The 12,807-nt window shown below is 41.4% G+C and overlaps 1 pseudogene; it reads right to left on the bottom strand.

Annotated features, from left to right (window-relative positions):
• Nucleotides 1-775: 775 nt before the first annotated feature.
• Nucleotides 776-6,822, bottom strand: LOC116617683 (annotated as a pseudogene).
• Nucleotides 6,823-12,807: the final 5,985 nt, after the last annotated feature.

Raw genomic sequence — 12,807 nt, 5'->3', positions numbered from 1 at the left:
CTGGCTTCCGGTCACGTGACTGCTGGCTGCGCACGTTGTCTCGACGACGTCGGCCATCTTTCTTTCTCCCTTGGCGATGGTTCGGTCGGTCTTTCTCGATTTTATTCACGGACTCTTGCTTCTCGATGCTTGCCGCCTGGGATCTAGATATTTCCATGGCTTTGCCTGCCTCTAGAAGCTGTGTCAGGGAGTACGATGGATTTTCCAGGGCTTTCATCCGGAGCTTATGAGAAGTACAGCTCTGTACGATCTGTGTTTTGATTTCACGGTCGATATCGTTGAACTCGCAGGAGGTTGCCAGCTGTCGTAGCCGTGTGTGGAACGCTGTGATGCTCTCGTCGGGTTCTTGGGTTGCCTGGCGGAATTTGTAGATCTCGAACTCTCTGTTCTGTCTAGGAGTAAAGTATCCTGTCAGGGCTTGAACAGCTTTTTCGAACGGATCGTCGCCTGCTCCAGCTTCTGTGTCTGCCAGGGTATCGAAAATCTCGTTCGTCGCTTCTCCGGCGTAGTGCAGCAGTAGAGCTCTTTGTCTGGTCTTGTCGGTGATGTTCAATGCTACGAGGAGGTTCTTGAGTCTGGACAGCTATTTCTTCCAACGTGCAGCCTGAGTGCTGGTTTCTGCAACGTCGAATTCTGGAAATGTCAGTAGGGCTGCCGCCATGAGTTTAGTTGAATTTCGCCTGTGGAAATAACTGTTAGTAGATACGAATCCTTGTCGCTCGTCGCCAATGTAATATTTTTTGGTGTCTTGAATAAAGACTGAGTCGAATAGTGAGTGAATGGTTCTTTTACTACATTGCTGGTCAACGGTCAGCAAACGACTGACTCGCTAGTTACATGCTGTGTCATAAAATCAACTCAAATCACGCGTTACCAAGGTGACAGTAACAACATTACATGTGTGCTGATGTGGAGAACATTCGTGCCACATGGTTACTCAGCATAGTGTTTGGGCGGCTAGCTCCTCCACTGTCATACACCTTCACTGACAAATTGTCACATCCTACGCTAGAAACACAAACCCAGTGTGCTCCAGTGTTCACTACCTGGACAAACTCGCATGTCTCTGGGATGACCAATTCCCCCTGTAAGGCCGGGTCACGAAGTCCCCCAATCTATGGAAACTGGCGTTTCAGCAGCTGAAGACCAGCATAAATATCTGTATCTGACAACCACCCACGTCTGTCCAGAATGTTCTTTCTGTTCTCCTTGTATAAAGTAATCCGCATGTCATCATTCCCAGAACCACAATAATTAATCCAGTATTCGGGGCACTGCACATTGTCGTCTATCAGTATTGGAGTAGGCTTGACTACCACAGGAGGACTGGTTGAGGTTGGAGGATTCTTTGCTGGTATGGAGCTGACTACCAGGGGCCTCAGTGCGGCTTGGGGGCTGACTACTGGTGACAGCGCTTGGTTGTAGATGGACTCCCATTCATTGTGGACATACTGGAATACTGGGAGGTCCTCAGTGGACACCACACATTTCCCGTTCCTAACTTTGCCATCGCTCTCTAGTGTCTTTTGGCAAGTATATTCAAGATAGTCCTTGGAGAATATTGAGTTGAATAGATTGTCTATAACCTCATTCCATAGCTTGTTATCTTGATTTATCTTCCTTGACGTCGACCACTTACATCCAGTAAAGTAGAAAGGGGTTCCTATTAGAAAAATTACTTTAAAAAATGTTTAAAATAGTCATGCACATCTTTTAATGTTTTCAAAGACATGTATGCCAGCTGACATTAAAAAGATAACTATTTTTATTTTTGTTGGTCTCATTTTTTGTTTTTTGCACATTCATAGAATAAGCTAGCATAAAGAGCCCCCCAGAACAGGATTTTCTAACTATGGTCCTGCATTCCACATTTATCATGAACCTTTTATTTCAAATTAAACTTGTACCTTTCTGGACACTTTCTTCAGCTTTTCTGAATGACAGCCTACTGAAAAGCAGCATTTGAGCGTACTGGTGGGTGATTAGCTGTTGTACTAAAGGTAGAAAATAATTGGATATTAGTGGTGTAAATAGCTAGTTTTCTTCTGCTAGACCTGGTTTAATTGTGAATAACAGGCTAAAGATAACAATTGCTAATTTTAAACTCACATTACCCCACAAGACAGTAATGTTTTTAAAAATGTGAAATAATATGCTTACATGCATTACAGGCATCCCCTGGTGAATCATGAGATGTGGCTCTCAAATAGAGCTGTCGGTGGACTTTGTGGCTTGCCTCGAAGCCCTGGTTTGACATCTTCCCTATAGACCGATGATTTCTAAAGAGCATTGATGCATGCTCAATTGTCATGTGGCCATAGTCACCTGTCCCAAGTCTTATTCCAAAGGTTTTCTTTAACAGAAATCCCCATTCTTTGCACTAAGGTAAAAAAAAAAGCACAGAAAGCATTACAGCAACACTGCTAAATAGGCAACAGTTTATTGGAATTATACAGTAGAACAACCCTGCATGGACTCTCAATAATAGACCAGATGTCATCAATTTCAAAGTTGTCATGTAAGAGATGTGCTTGATCGTGGTGCATAAAGCGCCGTAATAAAATTCATGAAAAAAAAAAGGAAAATTAGAAATGTTTTTGTGTCATCACTTAGGGTTAGAAATTGCTTCGACCATGTGGAATGTACTGTAGTCTGTAATAATTGTTACCCAAAGGGCTATCCCTTGGGATAAAAATTGATTGTGCTGAAGATCGCCCCAGTCTGTTTTTATTGGATTTTCCCCAGGGGCTATATTTCCCTAAAAAAAAACATTAAAATTTTAACATTCAACAAGTACCTTCACATCAAAGACATCTATCTGGTCCTCTTCATGTTGAGCATATTCTCGATCCCTCATTGTCAATGCTATGTCTCTCCAGTCAGAAAACACCTAAAATAAATTAAAGTATAAAATCACCAAAAAATCTCAAATCAATACAGCACTTCAAAACATTCCTTGAGACCAGTGTTTGTAACCAAATAAATACCATTTTTAATTGTTAAGGGGGTCCTTAGACACAGCTGAAGTTTTCAAGGCGTGCCGCCCAAAACAACAGTGAAACATAAAGCTCATATCACAACCTACTATAGGGAAGAAATATATTCAGCAATATGTTTCAGCTGAAGTCTTCAAGGCGTGCCGCCCAAAACAACAGTGAAAACGTAAACCTTATTACACAACCTCCTATATGAAAAAAATATATATTCAGCAATATGTTTCAGCTGAAGTCTTCAAGGCGTGCCGCCCAAAACAACAGTGAGAACATAAAGCTCTTTACAACCTCCTATAGGGAAGAAATAAAAAGTATTCAGCAATCATTAAGCTAAACAAAAAGACAAAATAGAAAAAAACTTAATTATTAAGTGATTATTTATCAGCTGATTGCTACAATTATACCAAACTGCTAGCCAAACAATGAAAATAAGAAAGCAGCATTTTTTCACATTCTTAGCTACCTACTGTATATGTACAGTATATGATTACAGGAACATATATTATTTCTGTCTAACCATTGATATTTCATGCTCATTACCTGAATCACTCATGGGGATTTCAGTTTGGTAAGTACCAAAATCCCTCATAAAGGTTCCTCTGTCTTTTAATTCCTGTAAGTGCTAGAGTAAAAGCGTGATTAACAAAACATAATACCAGTTGCTTATAAAAGAACTGATGAGTTATTTCTACAAATGTTTTATACATGAATCTGTTTTACTTATAAGGAAAAATAATAATCTGTGAAACACTTATAACATAGTAGCACAAAGCATGAACATGGGTTTGACTATTTTCTTTATATCAAATTTTTCACAAAAAAGAATAATACCTCGACCCGTTCTTGACAGGTCACTTTGTTTAAAACAAATTGCCTTGCTGCCTCAGGCTCACTGAAGTGTCCCATGACATTCTCGATGGGTAGGGATTTTTCAACAATTTCTTCATGATTGTCCAGGTATCTTTCAGTAGAACCTAGAGTACAGTAAATCAGGGTCACAAAGATAATATAACAGACAAGGGTCAACCCAGCTCTTCTCCCCATAGGCTTCTGGCTCTGATAAATAGATATAAAGTAAGAAAACGTCCTGGCCATCCCCATCCCATTGAATGATTACATTTTTGTTTATTTTCATTTTGAATATATGCAAAACCCCCATATAATTCTAAAAATATTTTGCTGTAATTGTTGATCCTAAAAATATACTGTAAAATTGTTAATTTTTAATATAAGGATACATTTAAATTCACTTATTATATCTATTCACCAACCATCTAAATATATCTTTATGGTTTCATAGCAAGTTGGATGAGCATCCTTTAAATGTTAAAAAAAACTTCACCTACCAGACATACTTCGAACATGAACATTGTGAGTTTCCAAACGAGTTTGTTGCCCTGGTTTTGCCTGTACAGTGATCCTGTCACAATGCATGGTCTCAGGGCCCAACTCCTTTAGAACATCATTGCAGTGATTCAGGGAGCCAACTTCAAAGGTAAACAGACCAAGGCGGGCCAGGAGCTGCTCTGTGTTTCTTAGCTCGCAATGAAGAGCACAAATATTTATGCTTGTCATCTCTTCATTTAGTAGAAATAAGAGGTCATCTCTTATTCCTTTGAACCTTCAATACAAAGATATTATGATCCATGAATTAGAACAAGAGTTTCATTTTTTTTTCTAAACAAATAATCAGCAAACAAATAACATAAAAGCTCTATTAATGAAAATAGGCCCCCTATCCCCCCCTCTCAAAGAGATAAAATCAAATAAGCCCCCATGGACTTAGGTATTAACACATACCCTCCAATGTTTGCCTTTGTTTTGAGCAAGTGTTCTAAGAACACAGTCCCATCCCCAAGGTCACATTTCTCACTGCAACTCTGAAAATAGTAAATAAAAAAAATTGAAATGTTCTTAGTTTCTGTAAGTGCAGTTCTTAGTATTTTTCCAGCTTTGGTTTTTATGTTTCTCACGAGGAACTTACCCGTATAGCATGGCAAAACATACAGAACTCGACATCTACCCCTCTCCCTCCAAGCTGGAAATCTGGGTTATCCTTCTTTGGAAGTAACAGGCAAAATCCTTTATAATCAAGGATTAATAAAAAGAAATTGCAATGAGTTAAGCAATATAGATTTTTGGATAAAAGCTATGAAAGCTAAAGTATCACCATTTGACTGGCATAGTTGTAAAAAGATAGACATATTTTCTTGAGAAAGATAGAAAACAAGGTAACACAGTTAACTTAGTAAAATATATATTTACCTTTGAAAATGATACTGCATTGCCTTCCATCAACAACAATACCACTCTCCTTCAGCTTGTCCTTCTTCTTGTTGATGTCCTTGATCATGTTTCGTATATTTTCTCTAAAATAAAACCATTTTTATATATGTTTTCTTTGAAAACTTATAAACTCCTATATTTGTTATTATAGCCCTAACATTTTACCAACAGTTGTTATATTTCATTTGTAGCCTTAAAAAATGGAACTTACCCTAATGATTATCTACAGAAAAATGTTTCCTTCATATTAAACTCCCTTTTCTCCATTTAAGTTACCTGCTTTCCTTGCAATTTGCTATAGCAATGGTATACACAGCCTTGGAGCTTTGACTCGATAGATAGGGATGGTCAGCAGCCACAATCCCAATGCTGACTTGGTCTTTTCCTGAAATAGATGCATGGTACAGTTAGCCAACTGAAAATTTTAGATCTTTACTTTGATTATTTTTATTGAACAAAGTTGCCATAAATCATGAAAAAAAGTAGTAATTTTGCCCAAATTGGACAATTTCAGACAAATCAAGGGTCGTACAATTTGAAATATCTCAAGAACGGAGAATCTACCAAAAAAGCACCAAAGCTTATTTTGTTTTATATTACACAAGCAACATCTAGGCAAAAAAAACAAACAACCAAATAAAAGCTAACACAACCTTACAATTTAAACTTTGCCATTTTTATATCCTGTCTCCCATGGCCCTGATGCCTGGAAATTATTGCACTTACCAAACAAAGGCCTTCCATCCAATTTCAGATGAAACTCAAAGGTGTCATTCTGGCAACCATGAAGCCGCTGCTCCCGTATACTCCATAACACAACTTCGTTCATGGAGACTTGAAAGCCGATCACTCCAGATGGGAGTGGCTTTATCTCCATAATCTCTCTGGTGATGTTAAAAACCATCTCCCTCAGGGCTTTCATGTGTTTTTTTATAGGGAGGATTGGGATGGTGTCTGCTGCCTAAAAGGCAAAACTCCAATATAACACTTATTGTACTAGCCAGTTATTATTGTAAAACGTTTCACACATTTTTACTACAAGTTTTTGGTCAAGAACAATCCTACAATAAATAAAATAAATAAATAAATGAACGAATGAATGAATGAATGAATGAATAAATAAATAAATGGATGAATGTATAAGTAAATATAAAAACAACAGGCCATTCCTGTTAAGAAAGATGAGACAACAAACATTTTTGTAGTTGATTTACATAGCAGAAATGAATCTTTTCTGAAATCACAAAATAGATTAATTATTTCTAACATAAACTTATAAGTAAGTCCTGCTATATATTAAAATGTTCTCTACATAACTTACCCGACCTCTACCAAGTTTAGTCCAGTTTAGCAAGGTCTGCCAGCCTTCATCTGGGATTTTACCCTCTAATTTGACTAGGAGGTATAGCCAGTCGGGTGCCCTCATCGCCTCCACCCTAGCGTTTCACGTCTCTTCGGACATAATCTCTTCCAGGCCTCGCTTGACGCCGCGCTTCTCTACTACTTCATCATCTGATTGTCTCCTTGGCCTCTTTCCCGCCATTATCTGTGGTGCACGAATGAGCGAGCACTGAAGCAACCGTCTCGTTCATTCTGCTGTGCAGAGGTTAGCTATCTCCCGAAAGCAATACTTCGCTCGCTCTCGTTTTTTTCTCTTTCTTGTTGCAGGAGACAAGTCGTCTGCTTCCTCTATCTCGTCGAATGTTTTATCACACGAGTACTGGCGAGGCATGGGGGGGGGAGGGGGGGGGGCGGTGTTGCAACAGTGGGTTTTGGCGGGAAAGGCGCCATTTCTTTATCCTCGAGCGAAAGCTTGGTCCTCTCGGCCGCCAGCTTTCTCTCTAGCTCTTCAATCTTTATCGAGAGGACTTCCGCTTTCGCTCTAACTTTATCCCGTGCCAGTGTTTTTGAGCATGGATTGAGATTAACGTGGTTGATCGCCTTTACGATTCCCTAGAGTACGTTAAGAAGTCTACGGGGATCTCGACTTGCTAAAATCCCCCCGATTACCCCAAACGTAGAAAGGACGTAGACTTCTTTAGTTCTAGCCTTGTTCCAGGCAACGCAATACTTAAAACCATTCGATCGGAGCTGGATCGCCGGCGACCGTCCTCACATCCTTCGGCGCTATCTTTATAGCTTCGGCTGGGAATGCTTCAAAAAACTTCAAATTGACGAATTTTCGTGGTGGTAAACCGCATAGGTCAATATTAAGTGCGTACCACCTTTTGTTTGGGTCAATTTTCGGTAAAATCACCTCAAATAACATAATGAAATCGGGAAGAACGAGGTCTTACCCGACGAGTCGCTTGTTGTAGACTGAATCAATAGAGCGCGCGCTTTGATTCATATTTGGCGCTAAGTTCCCTATGCTATATATTCTATATATATACTATATATTATGCTATATATTCCCATATATAGCATAATCCAATATTTACAGAGGCCAAGTGTCGATAGAAAATACACACTGTACCCAACTGGCACCGATCAAAGTGCTGTCATAAAAATTCATTCAATTAACACGAAAACGCTTGACGCATGCTGGGAATAAGCATCCCCGCTGGTACCGTTTTCTCCCCTCTAGGGCTCCTCATGACACAAATCCTTGTAAAAAAAGGTAATCATAATAATAATAATAAAAGAACACTATCCCTACACACTATCCTTTTTTTTTTTCTAAGCTTCTTTGGCTGTCCCTAATCGAACTACCCTTGCGTTCCACATCTCCGCAGAGGCCTTCTCCACCCACTCCCCTTTCATCTCCCGCCGACGCGCATCCACAGCTGGAGGCACTCCCCGCTCATGACCCCAACGGTGCACGTCCATGACCGTTAAGTTATGCGCGCAAACCCTCATCAAATCGTACCAAACAAGACGCCCCTGGGAGGGCATCCCCAAGGCCTCCATCATCCCACACAAAGCCCCCCATAAGAGGCCCATCCCACCCATTACCATCCCCCTCAGCGACGAAGCTAACACTCGTGTATCAAAACCACTATCAGAAACCTGACGTTTTAATAAGAGTGCCACAACCGCATACACAAAATAGTTTATTACACCGCGGATAGGAAACGTATCTACAACATCAACACTAACTCTAGACTCTACCGCTAGCTCTACCGAAGGTGTGTCCCGTGCCTCAGTCCTTCTACAGTTCCATCTCCTCGGAGCCGTTTCCGTCCCCGAGAAGCAACGGCTCTAGCTTCTTCTTCTTCTTCATCATCTTCGCCTCCTTCTCTCTCTTCTTCCTCTCCTTCTTTCTCTCCACATTCTCCTCCTCCTCCTCCTCGCCCACAGGCCTGTAAAGCACTGCTCTCGTCTTCTTCTTCTTCTGGGGTGTAGGGGGTACCTTGAACACCGTCGCCGCCGCCACCTCCTCCTCCTCCTCCGAGGAGGACGATGGGACTACCTTCTTCCTCTCCTAAGACGGCCGCCATACGTTAAACGACTCCTAAGGACGCTCGCTCACATAAACCTATCACACGGAAGGTTGGGGGCAGGAACACAGCACTTAAAGTACACGCGTCCCTTGCTCTTCTCACTCCCCGACACCAAGGGCTTGGTTATCAGACCGTGCTCGCACCGTGGGAACTCGTTTACCTTTGTCCCCGCAGGAATGGTCTTTTGAATCTGTAGGGCCTGCTCTTGTGTGTAATAGTAGCCGCACCCCACCACGTGCTTTAAATAATCCACTTCAGTCCCGCAACGGACCACCGTACCTGCACGTTTCAACCCATTTTCCACAAAAACACTTCATACCTCGATCCAAGCAAAAGCTCAACTGAACCCAACACGGCACCACCGCGACTATTTCTAGCCCTTTTCTCTACCCTCACAAAGGACCTATGGCAACTAGTCACACCCGAACTAAACAACATCCCCCACCAGGCACCAAGAATGTGTCACGGAAACAAACGCCTGACAGCCTTTTGTCCCACTGCTCTAAAATAAGCCGACCACGTCCAACGTCCAACAGCGATGCCCCGGCTCCATTTGACACAACCACTCCTCCTAACGAACCGCACGCGCCAAATACTCCCTCGTTGCCTCCCGACCCATGCGCACCTCCAACGCTGAATACTGAGCCGACGCGAGAGACAACGCCAACTCCTCCTCTATCTTTTTCGACTGGGTACACAACGCGTCCCGCTCCGAATTCACCCTTGACACTCCACGAACAATTCCTGTCAAAAACGCCACTACCACCACCTTCTTTGGAGGTAAGCTCTCACGAAGCTTTTCAAGAAACACTCCATCGTCCTCCTCCTTCACCAGTTCAGGAAGCAAAGGCGTCCCCTCGCCCTCCTCGTCACTCTCCATACCCGTCAACCACGGGTACCCACGCTCTTCCTCTTGATTCGGTGAATGCGCGTTTTCCCCACCGTAACGATGGTCCACATACTCCACGAGTAGCGCTTCTCGACTCTCTTAAAACATCACGTAGCGAATCTCAATATTTGCGTCCAGCGCAGGCACGAAAAACCGTTTCGGATCCTTCAGGACCTCAGTCCAAACCCTGACACCGTCCGCCAGACGGTGCATACGCTCCACATCCCCATTCCGTTTGTACCCCGAGACATCACCGCTAGTCGCCATCATGTAAAACCAGAACAACGCCTGAAGGACCTACTGCGCCTGCGCAACACACTGGTCCGATATCACCTCCTTTTTGACAGGTTTTCGACAGGTTGGTACATTCCTGAGCAGTTTATTTTGAACCTTTTTGGCATTGTTCCTTTTGACAGGTCTTTTTTTACAGGTTGTCACATTCCACACATTCCTGAGCAGGATAAAATGAAAATCTGCATAATTATTCAGGACAGCTGCAGGTTATGTTACTACTGTTATGCACTGGAAATATCATATTCGTCCGTTGCTAAATGTTTACTTTTCGTCGTTATTTAAGCTTCACTTTTTAATAATTACTTTTTGGCATTTGTACGTGATTTACTTTAATAAAAACACATAGCAGGCAACTCGACAGTACAGCAGGTAACTCGTTATGCACTTTGAATATCGTATTCATCGTTGTTAAATGTTCACTTTCTTGTATTTGTACGTGATTTCTTTAATAAAAACATACAGCAGGCAACTCGACAGTACAGCAGGTAACTCGTTATGCCCTTGGAATATCGTATTCATCGTTGTTAAATGTTCCCTTTTTGGCATTTGTACGTGATTTACTTTAACAAAAACATATAGCAGGCAACTCGACAGTACAGCAGGTAACTCGTTATGAAATTTGAATATCGTATTCATCGTTGTTAAATGTTTACTTTTTGGCATTTGTATGTGATTTACTTTAATAAAAACATACAGCAGGCAACTCGACAGTACAGCAGGTAACTCGTTATGCACTGGAAATACTGGATTCGTCGTTATTCAACCTTCACTTTTTTGGAATTTGTAGGTGATCTACTTTAAAAAAATCACATAGCAGGCAACTCGACAGTACAGCAGGCAACTCGACAGTACAGCAGGTAACTCGTTATGCACTGGGAATATCGTATTTGTCGTTTTTCAAGCTTCACTTTTTGGCATTTGTACGTGATTTACTTTAATAAAAACATATAGCAGGCAACTCGACAGTACAGCAGGTAACTCGTCATGCACTTGGAATATCGTAATCGTCGTTGTTAAAATGTTCAATGTTTTTGGTATTTGTGCGTGATTTACTTTAATAAAAACATATAGCAGGCAACTCGACAGTACAGCAGGTAACTCGTTATGCACTTATAATATCGCATTTGTCGTTGTTAAATGTCCACTTTTTGGTACTTATACGTGATTTATTGTAATAAAAACATATAGCAGGTATTTTCTTTGTCCATTTTAGTACAACCGTGGAAGACCGCCAATGCGCAAAAATTGGGTGTTTGGCGTGCTGTCCACCGCCTATTCCCCTTCCAGAGGATATTTCCAGCTTGTTCCACGGAGAGATGCCGAGACGCTCCTCCCAATCATCCAACGAGCGCTACTTCCGGGCTCCACGGTCCATTCCGATGATTGGGCGGCGTATAGACGCCTTCAGGCCCGATTGCCAAATATCGTGGCCAATCAAGGGGTTGTTGTACTCCGGTACAATTTTGTCGATCCGATAACCGGTGTACACACCCAACACATTAGCACAGCACAGTACAGTAAAAGAACGGCGGGGGATTCGCAGGGTGCACCTCCAGAGTTACCTCGACGAGCAGACCTGGAGGGACTGGCGCGCTTCAAACCGGGGTACCTTCTATCTCTTCCTTGGTATCCTCCGTCAATAGTTTCCCGTATAAATGCTAGATGCTGGCGACAATGAGTCAGGTGGCACCTGATGATACCCTTCTGGAGTTCCAGAATAATATCTTATTTCATTCGGCATAGAAATGAGAGGGGACCAGCAGCCATGCATTATTACCAAAGTCACATTATAATTCCATGTCAAATAGTAATGAGGATGTATAGAGTAAGGCTGCTTTAGACGAAAACGTCAAGAATTCTCATTTGTCTGTTTTCAAAAGAAAAACTATATTTCTTGGAGCACTATTGATGCTCATAAAATCTCATTCATAATTCTGTTTTGAAACAGATACCACTCTTATGTCTATAGTTTTGTTTCTATATGTCTGTGTGTGTGTGTATCCTGACCTACCGCATATTTTACCAATTTTTCTGGGATCTGCCCTCGTTAACCCTTAAGTTATTTCAGATGCCAGTACCCAGTTTTATTCTATATCTTAAAAGAATGTATGTAAGATAAGGATAAATAAAAATTTGTTGTTGTTGTTTGTTGTATGTTTTGATTTTGAGTAAGTGCGAGGTTGAAAAAAAAGGTAAAAAAAACGTACAAACGTAGGCGATAGCCGATCGATAAGTTTTGCCTGGCTGATGAACACATTATTCTGCCAGAGCAACGCACTTCCGGTTTTTTTTAAAGTGAACGGACGTGTAAAAATATTTTCTTTTACCCGATAACGCTTTACAGGGTATTTATATTTTAAATAACTTTTACCCGATGAAATGTTACCGGGTATTATGCTTTTAATCTACTCCAGATTCATCGGGTATTAATAACCTTTACCAGATACCTTTTATTTATACCTGGTGGCCCTAAAGCTCAATTGATCCCTTGGAGTTAGGGCAGAACAGTGTATTTGACCTTGGAACGAGGGTGATAATTACCTTTTGATAATTTCCTGTGAGTGAGTGTAATGTGAGCTTGTGAAGAATCAAGTCAATAACAAGACCGGTGGGGAATAATATCTGAAAGCGCGCAGATAGGGGACAAAACAATGATGGCGAATAGAAGATAGATAGTTATATAAGTATTGGACAGTTGGCTCCTCGAGTATGGGGTTTTATATTGTGTCGTGTAGAGAGAGTTTGTTAGGATACGCGCTCTAGGTTAGTGACTGATAATGAGCTTAAGCGATGGCCCATATCGAGCGAAAATTATACGCGTAGATACGGTAGGAATTATGGTGCAGGTTAAGATGTGTAATTCACGTGCAAGTGCCAAAAATAAACATTTAACAACGACGAA

This window comes from Nematostella vectensis, chromosome 4 (genome assembly GCF_932526225.1).
Source record: "Nematostella vectensis chromosome 4, jaNemVect1.1, whole genome shotgun sequence".
NCBI classification, from domain to species: Eukaryota; Metazoa; Cnidaria; class Anthozoa; order Actiniaria; family Edwardsiidae; genus Nematostella; species Nematostella vectensis.
This window is presented reverse-complemented; position numbering and strand designations above follow the sequence as displayed.